The sequence below is a fragment of the Dermacentor andersoni genome, chromosome 7 (assembly GCF_023375885.2).
Source record: "Dermacentor andersoni chromosome 7, qqDerAnde1_hic_scaffold, whole genome shotgun sequence".
Taxonomy (NCBI): Eukaryota; Metazoa; Arthropoda; class Arachnida; order Ixodida; family Ixodidae; genus Dermacentor; species Dermacentor andersoni.
Genome location: NC_092820.1, coordinates 122693535 through 122703491, shown reverse-complemented (window position 1 = coordinate 122703491; position 9957 = coordinate 122693535). Strand labels below are relative to the sequence as shown.

Sequence of the window (9957 nt, the reverse complement as noted above, 5' to 3'; positions counted from 1 at the left end):
TTCAGACCCAAAAATAAACTATAGTGTCCCCATCAGCCCGTGCCAATATAACGCCCATTTTACGGCACTACACCTGAGGTACTCGTTTTGTGGAATGCTAGGATTGCTATGCCGCTGTGCTTCTAGTTTAAAATGTCGCACTCTTACCCAGTTTATTAATAAATTGGAATAACAGACGCGAGGTTCAACAATATGCGCGTTCAGATACTCTCGACAACACGGTGACGTAAGACAGCATAACGGTCGATAACGTCAAGTTCCTTACAGAGAGGCGAGAAATCAATCACTTTTCTCTTCAATATTATAATTTTGTCGACAAAAACCTAGACGTAGCCAAGTCGACAAAATCGACGAAAAACTTAACTGATAGGAACACCCGACGACGTCACATTCAACATGGCAGTCACTGATCGTGTCTGGGAAGACAGCGCGCCCAATACTATGGGGACGTAGAGAGCGGACCACCACACGACCAGCGACCAACAATGACCTTTTTTTTTTGTTCCTAAAAGGATGGGTACGCGAACAAAGAGAGAAACCATACGTGCAAAAGCTAAGAAAAAAGAAGGCGTAAACAAAATAACAATATTTTTTTTACAAATCGCTGACTTGTCCGTTACGGCTTTGCACATCCATGGTGTCTGTGAAGGAAATGAGACATCGTCGATCGATATACACGTGCAGAGACAATTGAAACTGCGACGCCCTAAAATGTTAATGAAACGCTTAAGGGGACAGGGCAAGCGCGAATGCCCAGTCCGAGAATTTCATTCACTGGTTCCCCAACATCTACGCCTCATCCACCTGGTATGGGTGCCAGGGCACGTGGGGCTCACTTTAAACGAGTCAGCAGACGCACTAGCAGCGGCATCTCTTAAAGGCCCGGTACTGAGGATATTAAAACCTTCGGCATACGTCACTTCTGCAAGATTTAAAAAATTTTCCATCCAAGAAGAACATGCCAAATGATGTGCATTAGATAACGCTGATTTTCAGCACCTTAGATTTCCTTGGCACAGCGTATGGTGTGCAACAAGAAAATTTGAAGTTTCATTTAAGCGTCTGCGTTGCCGAATACCACGGCTTAATTTCTATTCCCATAGGTCTGGTTTGGCACCTTCTCCTAAATGTTTTTACTGCAATGAACCCGAAACTATGGATCATTTTTTTTATTGAGTGTCGTAGGTTCAAAGTGCATAGAAAACGACTTCTAGAAGGTCCCTTCCGCCAACTTGGATTAGCCATCACGCTACCTATCATTCTGTCTCTGGGGGCGTCGGCACTAGGACACTGTAATAGGAACGTATGTGATGCCATATATAATTTTATAATGGAAACAAGGAGACTTCCATGCTAATTTTACTGTTTTATTTTCCAAAACAAGAAACCAAAAAAATATATTAACTTCTAATTTTAAGAAACTATAGCATGAAAATTATTATTAACGATTAGAATTAATTTAATATCACATTTTCAGTAAAAAAAGAATCCTATTTAGGCATTTATTCTTTTCGAACCCACTGCCGCCCGATTCATGGCCAATCCCCCGTAGTGGGTTGTGCTATATCTACAGGCTCCAAACCAAACCAAACTAAACCCAGACGTGAACGGCCGGGAAGACGAAAATAACGAGACGCGCATGCCCCTGTGGGCTCAGTCAACCCACATATGCCGTTACTTTAACCAATTAGCTACCAGGTATATCGGCAGGCCTCTAATGTGAGGATGACATTCTGAGGCTATTAAGTATTGTTCCAGGGATAAAATAAACAGAACTGGAGATAGAGGGCAGCCCTGACAGACCGATCTCGGAAAGAGAAGGGCCTACTTTCGCGAGAGTCTGGAAACAATGTGCTTTCTACATTGGTGCACATCGCTCTGATCAGATGAATAAAACTTGGGGGCGAAACCGAAAGCGTCTAATGTGCCAAATATGTATTCGTGTTCCATGAAATCGAAGGCTTTTTCCTGGTCCGGAGAGACTAACAGACCTTGACTACGGCGGCCGATCGTGTGCTGTATTATGTCACGTGCGACAAACGAGTGAGTATAAATTTCGCGGCCCGATACCTAGCACGCCTTGGCGGCACGCAATAAGCGACGGCAGGATATTGCTAAGTCCGCGAACAATTACACAGGCTAAGATATTATAATCAACGCTCAGAAAAGTGATGGGACGCCAATCGTCGGGGCCCCTTGACGTGGGTTTCTTCTTGGGAATCAGTGTAATACGGCCTTACCGAAGGAAAGCGGCAAGGTGCGATATTCAAAGCAACGTGCCATAACTCGCGTCAGCAATGGTCCAACGGCATTTCAGCACACCGAATAGAACACCACAGTAAGACCGTTCGGGCCAGGGGCCGACTCACGCTTCGATGCGTCCAGCGTTCCCTCGATCTCGTCCAAAATGTCTCGCCACTGGATGGCGGAGCAAGGAGCGTTTCACACGATCGGCTGGCAACGCGCTGCAGTGCATTCAGTGGGAGATGAGAGGACGCTCGGGAAGCGCCCATGGAAAGAGTCCTTTGTGCCACGGTCCAACCTACTCGACGATGCCCCGCGACGCCACGTCCAAACGTACGTGCTAGCGTGAATCAGTTCGTACGCGTCAAGGAGCGCAAACTTCTGCACCAGACGACCTAGCTCCCTATAGCGTTGCCGTTTGGCCTGCCCCTGCCAGGGCCCAGGACGTCTCCATCCGAATCGAGTACACAGTTGAAATCGACCAAAACAAGAATTAAGGCACGCAAATCTAGAAAGTATACATCCAATGTTTTGAAAAAGAGTTTGGAATTTGCAGATTCTGCCGGACCATGAGTACACAATAATCGGATGTGTACAGAGTGAAATGTGAAGTCGAACGCCAACACGCGTCCGAGCGCGTCGAAGGTCACGTGACGGTCGCGCTACAGATTGCGGTTAAAAACAAGCGCTCCAACGCCGCTCGAACGCGTGGTGGCGTTCGAAAAGAAGCAATCAGCATTAAAAGCGGATTTAAACTTCAAGGCGTCGCTTAACTTTAAAAAAGTTGGTGTCTTGCAGGAAGACGAGGTCGCAAGCCGACGAATTCCCGCTTTTGGACGTTACGAAAGCCAAGCACATTAATGGTGATCGCGCAAATGTTTAAGATACATAGCGCTACAAAAAACGAGAACGTAGGTTTAACTGTTCGAGGTTCGAGGTACAAATAGAGCCTGCCCCCTCCAGAAATTGAAGGTGGCTTTACCGCATAGCTCTGTCGTGGCTGAACTTTTTAAAAATTACGGGGGGGGGGGGGGGGGGGGCAAATGTAATCTTAATTTACGGCTTGCACACCAGTACAGATACCTTACGGTGTGTGTAATCTTATTTGAGCCTGGTATTACATTGAATAAGCTCTACTCACCCCCGTAGGGGTGAGTGGGCCGATCCCGGAGGCAGTGCAATACCGGGCCAACCCGTGGCGGAGGTGAAGCAAGCTTCAAGCACTCCGCCCCATTCCAAAAATAAGTTTAAAATCTTGGGTCCAAATAGGACCCGTATCAGATATTTAACTGATAAGAACAGATCCTACACAAAGGAAATTTTATTTGACAAAAGCTCATGTAACAACAAGACACTGATGTACCGTGTTTACATCATCACATGGTATGTAGTCGTTATATAATGTTTAGTCATGCAAGATAGTCTTTTTTCCATAGGACGCATTGATGACGTGGATGGAGATGTGATTACACATTCAATATATACAACATGAGTTTTTTTTTTTTTTATAATGGGACAATTTTCGTCTCAAGTTGTCCTTTTCTTTCAAAAATAAAACGGCTGTGCCACTTTCTCAAAAATCTTTGTTCTCTGTGGTTGTTTGAGCATTTAGCTCTTTCCACACGTGTATTCTCGTTTTCCTTAGGTTTGGAAATGTCACCCTTACAGGTCGCCGCGATGCTTCGGCGAGACTTCTTCGATTCCATATATATATCATTAACATAATTCTTATTAACCTTTGTATTCGTGTTTGTCTTGGGGATTTTTTTTTATATCTACGTGTAAGAGTTTCTTATCAAGTTTCCATGTAGCTTGCGCTGCGTGGCATTTGAAAAGTGCATGTTCTAATGTTTCTGTGTCTTTGCAGTTGGGGCACTTATCATGTGACCCCAGGCTGCCAGTCCTTGTCGTGTCGGTAAGATGTTCCGTTTCCTGCGCCACTCAAATTCTTTAACTTCTGTTGATGTTTTCATTTTCGCTATGTGTGCCCATTTTTCTTTCTTTGTTTGTTCGTTTTCTGCTGTTGTTAGTTCACGAATGGCGAATTCGTCGCCGAATGTTTTAACTGGTGTTTTCATTAGATCTAGTTCTGGTGTTTCTTGTATTATTGTTCTTTTGACTCCCGTGACTGTTCGATAAAATGGTAGTGGTTGTTGTGCGGTCGGTCCGTGGTGTGTATCTGGAAAGAAAGTTTGCGTCAGAGTACTTAACCAGTATATTAGATTTCTTCCGAGATACGTGTTGTTGTCTGCTATTGTTTGTGTGGTTTTTGTACTGATTAGACGGGATATTATGAAAATGTTCGGTTAGCTTAGTCCTCCTCTGCTTTCGGGTAGTTCAAGAATGGGTCTTTTGATCGGTGGGCTTTTTTTTTTATTCCATAAATACTTCGACATCATTTTGGTTAATTTGGATAATGTCTGTTATGGCATTGTGGCTACTTTAGCTACATAAAATGCATATGCGCACGCTCTAGTCTTAATGATTTCGATACGCCCCTTAAGAGACAGATCATATCTTTCTGCTTCTGTGATAAGTTTTTCGGATTTCTTTATCGCTTCCGTCCAGGTTTTGAGAGCTATTCCGTTTGAATTGAAATTTATTCCAAGCACTTTAATCGTGTCTAAAAGTTGGATGTGTGCTGGCAATTTTCCTGTCGGGGAACCGAAATGCAGGGAATTAGTTTTTGTTACATTTAATTGGGCACCTGATATCTGTGAACATTCAAAGAAAGATTGTTCGAATGTGCATAAGCTGCTGGTGTCTCTGATAAATAATGCTATGTCGTCTGCGTAAGCGGCTATTTTGACCGTCTCTTGCCCTGTCATGGGAAAACCTCTAATTTTCTTTGAATTAGCTACTTTTCTTAAAAGGGGATCTAAGGACAAAACTAATAAAGGGGCTGACAAGGCGCACCCTTGTCTCACATCCCTTGTTATGGAGACTGCTGGTGTGAGTTCTCCGTTTATTATTATTTTGCTTTTCGCATCTGTGTATAGTGTCTTTATATAGTCTATAAAATATTTGGGTATGCCGAAAGCTTCTAAAGTCTTCATGAGGTAGTCGTGTTCCACGCGGTCAAAAGCCTTAGATTGATCTATTGTAATATAGAAACCTTGAAGTTGTTTGTTTTGCATATATCCAAATACGTCTCTTGTTAATGTTAGGGTTGCAAATATGGATCTGCCTGGGACTGAAGCTATTTGGTAGGGCGAAATTAATTCCGGAAGAATAATGTCGTTTCGAAAGTACTGTAGTAAGTATCTTATAGTCTCTGTTTAATAATGTTATAGATCTCCACATTCCGGGATCTGTGGTGTGTGCACCTCCTTGAGTTTAAGTGTTATATGTCCTGTATTAAATGATGCTGGTTTCTGTTTGTTGTTAACGAAATTATTTAACATCTGTAAGAGAGTTTCAGCTATTTCTTCGAAAAAATTATGGTAAAAGCCGGTTATCAAACCATCGGGTCCAGGAGCTGTTGTATGTTTCATTGATTTAATTACTGTTTTTAATTCTTGTTTGGTTGTGGGTGCACAGAGTTCTTCTCTGTCTATGTTATGGTTTTCTATTGTGTCGCAAAAGGCGTTTGTTATACCTCTGTAGTTGCTAGGCTTGTGGTGTTCGGTTTGACAAATTATCCTGAAATGTTCTGTTATTATTCCTTTATTCCTTTGATTTCTTGTGCGTCTGTCGTGCTTGTGCCATCATTTCTTTTATTCTCAGTTATTCGGTTTTGTTTGGGAGGTCTTAATGAAGTATCGTGAGCATATAGTGTGTCTGTATCTCCATTTCCTGAGAGTTTTAGTCGTGTGGCTTTCTGCATTGCTTGCGATGCTTCTCGTATTGTTTGGTCGTATTTTGTCTTCATCACCTCTAAGTATTCTTGGGTTGTAAAAGTTAGTTCACCCCGTTTTTCAATTATTCTGATTCTTCTTAATATTTCTGTAAGAGTTTCTGTTATGCGATTGCATCGATTTCGTCCGGCAGTTTTTAGGATCTCTTTCCATTCTTCCTTTATTTCGTCCCAATCTTTAGTATGGTGTTGGTTTTGTTCCTGCAGTGTGCGTTGTATTTCTCTTTTAATTTCCTCCTGCCTTTGTGTGTCATATAAAAGGGCAGCGTTCATTCTCCAGGTGTTCTGATTCCTTAATCTTCCTGGGCTGCCTTTAATTGTGGCCGATACCGGTTTGTGATCACTGCTGTCTAAGAGTTCTGGTGGCAATGTGTGTATTCGGCAGTTTTCTAGTTGCTGTCTAAAGAGATGGGCTATATAAATTCTATCTATTCTGCTGGCTCTGTGTCGTGATGTTCTTGTCGGTTCGAATCTGTCTGTATGTTTTAGAATCCATGTATCTGACAATCTGTGCTGTATTAGTATCTTTCTCAACTCTTTTGCGTGGTATTAGACGCCCCTTGCCCTGGTCCTCTTATGTCCCGTGTTTTTTCTGGAACGCAATTAAAGTCTCCAAGAATGATGTACTGCCTGTGTTCTAATAAATATGATCTTAATTTTTTAAAGAATTTGGTTGTGAGACTTCTCGTTACGGATGCGTATACGTTAATAATTCTTACTCTTTTTCCACCCATAAAAATGTCCACCGCTGTTATTCTCCCCTCAGTGTCACAAGTGTAGTGTGCACTTTCTCTGTATTTAGTTGAACGAAAAACTATGCCTGTACCTCGTGAACGAGCATCTGTTAATGAGAAGAAGGCGTCTAGTCCGAATCTATTTTTAAACTCTATTACATCATTTGGTGCTCTGAAATTTGTTTCTTGTATGCACAGGATGTCTATTTGGTTTTGCTTACAGAAATGAATTCTCTCTCTTTTTTTTTTTGTCCGCATCTCGGAATCCCCGTACATTAAATGACATAACGTTGAGTTTGGACATATCTTTGGTGCAGGGACAAGAGCAAAAGAAAGGAAAAGAGCATTTGAAGAAAGACTGGAAGATGTCCCTCCCCATTTAACGGATGCTCGTTGTGCATAATTGTTTAGCATTTGTCTGCGGTGTCAATACACGTCAGAAAAGAAAATAAGAGCGACAGCGGATGTATAGTATGGCACAGGAGAGTTTGCATCTTAGTTTGCATCATCGAAATTGGTGACCTTGTATTAATAACAGTTCGTCGGTGTAATAGAAGAAATGCCACTTTTTCGACAGAGCAGTGCATGTGGGCGTGCGCATGTATCGCGCCGATGGTTATAAAAGATAGGCCAGTTAAAGTGGGCGCGACGGCCCTGTGATAAATCCCTAGGGGAGATGGATAGCCTCTGTTCGGCTATTCTTAATCATTGTTAGCTGTGCTGTGTTGCCGTAGAACGGCACCATTAGTGATCGAAAATCATAAAGGAAGGTTTGTTTTAAAGGACGGGCTGGTAGGAACCTGTATGTAAAGTGCCCTGCTCTGACGATTGTGTTCTGGCGTTATAGCGGGAGAAGGCGCATTAAGGCAAGGAAACCAAAAAGGAGGGGGCCGGGGGGGGGGGGGGGGGGGGGGTCATAGCATGTAAAACACTGCACAACGTGTGTGATGAAACTCGTGTCTAAGAAAGTATAGACTAAAACATATCATTATAGCTTACGTCGTCCGCAGACGAGTAGTGCAAGTTGGCCGGAGACTCCACCCGTGGTTTCTTGGTGCTCGATGCTTTGGCACTGGACACATCACTTCCGCTGCTAGCTGAGTTTGAGCCTTCGCTTGGACCTCGAGCGGTCGCGTCGAAGTTCTGGCAGGTTTGTGGTCACAGCCTCTGATATCCATGATTCTTTTAAAGGATCTGTGATGTCTGCTGAGGTGTCAGTGCTTGATGATGTACTTTGGTGGCTTTTGGAGGTGTTTTTGTGGACGTTTCCAGCTTCGTTGGGCTTGGTATTCCTTGCGGTCGTCGTCTCTTTGACGTTCTTTTGGGCATTGTTTGTCTGGTTCGCTAACCGGGTGGTGATACTCATCATCGGTCTGAGAGGTCGATTGTCCGTGTTTTCTGGTAGTGTCATTGTAATCGGTTTCCAGTTCTTGCCCTTAGTTTCCTCTTTCTTCGTTTGGGTGTCATCAACATCTTCTGTACGAGAGTTGTTCTCATCCTCCAACTTTGGGGGGGGAGGGGGGGAGGGGGCGTTGCGTCGTCCGACGAACCTTTCCGCTCATCGGTTGATTCCCAACTTGAGGCTTCGCTTTGACTTGTGCTTGCTGTTTCGGTTGGGGTTTGGCTTGTGCTCGTACTGCTGGTCATCGGTTTTGTGGTTCCCATCGCTTCTAAATCATTTAGAAGCGTTGCCTTTAGGGTTGCACTTCTTGGTGGTGTCGTTGGTTTCATCAATATGGTCATTTGTCTTGTCGGTGATCGTGATAGCGAAGAGGGTGTTGCGGGCTGTGCATCTTTGACATCGCTTGATCGTATTGCTGCCGCATAAGATCTTGGTAAAAAACAGCCTCTCGTAGAATGTTCTCTGCCGCATCTACGACATTTCCCCGTGCATTCCACAGTGCTATGGCCATAACTCTTGCAGCGATCGCAGTGCGGTGTGGTGCAGGTCGCTGCTACATGTCCCTCTTCGTTGCACTTGCCGCATACGCGGCGCATGCCCCTATATTCCAACATGGCTCTGTGGCCTTGGATACTTAAGAAGTTGGGGGCTGGCTTGGTCATTTCCAGTTTGGAAACGCGTGTTCCACTGAAAACACCTTGTCGTGAGTGCATGGCTGAGAACGTTGCATCGCGGACTTTACCGAACGGTTGAAGTGCTGCTTTCACTGCTTCGAGGGGAATGTACGGCGGGAGACGAAAGATGTTTACCGGCACACACGGCGTTCCCACCGCTTCGACTGGAATTTCTTTTTCAGAGATCTTGAAGCTGCCTTGAACAAGTAGTTGTGTCGCATGTTCAGGTGTCTTTACACACACGAGAAACTTGAACCCTCCAAGATGTTGCAGGAAAAGAACGCCTTCGGGGCCGGTAACCTCTTCCACGCTGTCAATGATTTCATCCACAGATGTGGTGGAGTCCGGTACTGTGAACAGGAAACAATGTTCCTTGGGAGGGGGCGGGACTTGGCGGGAAGCCGTTCTCTTGAGGAAAGGAGAGCAGGGTGGGTGTACCACACTGTCTTCTAATATTGACAAACTGACAACGCAGCTGGCGTTGGACGCGGTAGCAGTGCTGCTCAGCAGGCGCTGTTGGCTCCGCTGCAGTCGTTGCTGGCTGCTCGATAGGAGACGCGAGAGTGCCAAGCGGCTCTCAAGAACATCGGCAGCTCAGCAGACGCCAAGGGCGCCCGCTGGGTAGCTCGACAGCCCGACGTTCCTGGTGGACAGGCAAGCAGGCCCTTGGCGAGAAGCTATACTACACGTTCATCTTAGCCAAAAGGCCGAGAAGGTACTACAACTTGATCGAGAAGCTACACGTTCATCTTAGCCAAAAGGCCGAGAAGCTACTACAACTTGATCTTAGCCAAAAGGCCGAGAAGCTACTACAACTTGATCTTAGCCAAAAGGCCGAGAAGCTACTACACGTTCATGTTAGCCAAAACGCCGAGAAGCTACTACACGTTCACTTTCCCGCATAGCTTGGTCGTCCAGCGGCTGAGCTTTTCGAAAATGACGGGGGGCAATGACACCTCTTCTTAACACCGATGTGACAGCTCACGTCATGCGTTATATTATTTAAGTCTGATTTTTGATTGCATAAGATTTTCCCACCCCCGTGGG

General features: G+C 44.7%; 1 non-coding gene across 1 annotated transcript; it reads right to left on the bottom strand.

Moving 5' to 3' along the window:
* Positions 1–3394: 3394 nt before the first annotated feature.
* Positions 3395–3583, bottom strand: LOC126534994 (U2 spliceosomal RNA). The gene has a single exon (XR_007600446.1). It is a non-coding gene; the product is annotated as a U2 spliceosomal RNA (small nuclear RNA).
* Between the last annotated feature and the right edge of the window lie 6374 nt (positions 3584–9957).